Below are 2,089 nucleotides of genomic sequence, written 5' to 3' on the forward strand. Positions count from 1 at the left end.
TAAATATATATATATATATATATTTTTTAAAAGCCCACACATCCTCAGATCATGTGTGCGCACTCTCTGCTGAGGTCATTCCATTGCCCTCACTCTCTGTCAGATCTCCCTTCGCCTCCTTATAAGGATACATGTGATTGCATTGTGAGCCCATCTGGATAATCAGGATAAACCCCCCACCACGAGATCATTTAATCACAGTTTCAAAGATTCTTTTTGACATGGAAGGCAACTCTCACAGAATCCAAGGATCAAGACCTACCATATCCCCTTGAATCGAGGAGCTCGATTAAGGGCACAAGCCTTCTGACAGTAGAGGGGGATCTTAGTAGGGGAATTTGAGTGCCTTGTCCTTGTTGGAAGGCCTCATGGGATTTGAGCTGGCCCCAGATCTCTGCTTGCTTTAACTGTGGCTAAGTCCTTGACCCGTTCTAGCCCAAGGGAAGAATGAGTGCTGGCTAAGTCCAATTCACTTGCTTTTTTTTTTGGCCCCACCACATGGCATGCAGGGTCTTTAGTTACCTGACCAGGGATTGAACCAGTGCCCCCCTGTAGTGGAAGCCTGGAGTCTTAATCACTGGACCTCCTGGGAAGTCCCCCAGGTTACTTCCTGATTCACAAGTTGGTGGAGGTTAGCGGGTAAAAGCGTGGCCCCTGGAGCCAGCCTGCCTGGGTTCATGTCTGAGCTTTGCTGCCTGTCAGCTGTGTGACTTTGGGAAAATTGCTTAACTTCTCTGTGCATTTCCTTATTGCTGTTATGGACTGACTTGTGTATTCTCAAAATTCATGGACTGAAACCGTAATCCCTAGTACCTCAGAATGTGATGTATTTGGAGATAGAGCTTCTAAAGCTTTTAAAGAGGCGTGTAGGTTAAATGAGGCCATTGGCTGGGCCCTAATCCAATCCAACTGATGTCCACTAAGAATAGGAAATTTGGAACTTCCCTAGTGGTCCAGTGGTTAAGACTCCACTGCAGGGGGTGAGGGTTCGATTCCTAGTCAGGGAAGTTCCGCATGCAGTGAGGTGCGGCCAAAAAGAAAAAGAAAAAGGAGAGGAAATTTGGACAAATAGAAACCTCAGACATGTGCAGAGGAGAGACTATGTGACAACAACTTGAGAAGTGGGCGGTTTGCAAGCCAGGAAGAGAATTTCTCCAGAATTGTGAGAAACACGTCTCATGTCTAAGCAGCCCAGTTGGTGGAATTTTGCTATGGCAGCCGTAGCAAACTAGTATATCTACTAAGTTAGGATAAAACCATTATCCATCTCCTAGGGTTGTTATAAATATATCAGGTGCTGAGCCTACAGATAAGGCTGTCATCCGCTGTGTTCAGTCCTCCAGATGTCCTTGGGGCTCTCGCAGGTGGCACCTGGGTTGCAAGAGAGAACCTTCCAGGTGCATGGGAAGCAGATGCTATAGATGTTAGAAGGCCAGCCTGGGCAGTTATGAGGCACTTCCATCTCACACTATTGGTCAAAGCAAATCTCAAGGCCAGAGTCAGATTCTAATTGGTAAATCCTTGATGAAAGTGAAAGAGGAGAGTGAAAAAGTTGGCTTAAAACTCAACATTCAGAAAACAAAGATCATGGCATCTGGTTCCTTCACTTCATGGAAAATAGATGGGGAAACAGTGGAAACAGTGTCAGACTTTGTTTTTTGGGACTCCAAAATCACTGCAGATGGTGACTGCAGCCATGAAATTAAAGGACGCTTACTCCTTGGAAGGAAAGTTATGACCAACCTAGATAGCATATTCAAAAGCAGAGACATTACTTTGCCAACAAAGGTCCATCGAGTCAAGGCTATTATTTTTCCAGTGGTCATGTATGGATGTGAGAGTTGGACTGTGAAGAAAGCTGAACACCGAAGAATTGATGCTTTTGAACTGTGGTGTTGGAGAAGACTCTTGAGAGTCCCTTGGACCGCAAGGAGATCCAACCAGTGCATTCTAAAGGAGATCAGCCCTGGGATTTCTTTGGAAGGAATGATGCTAAAGCTGAAACTCCAGTACTTTGGCCACCTCATGTGAAGAGTTGACTCATTGGAAAAGACTCTGATGCTGAGAGGGATTGAGGGCAGGAGGAGAA

Source organism: Bison bison, unplaced genomic scaffold (assembly GCF_000754665.1).
Source record: "Bison bison bison isolate TAMUID 2011002044 unplaced genomic scaffold, Bison_UMD1.0 scf7180017864313, whole genome shotgun sequence".
NCBI lineage: Eukaryota > Metazoa > Chordata > Mammalia > Artiodactyla > Bovidae > Bison > Bison bison.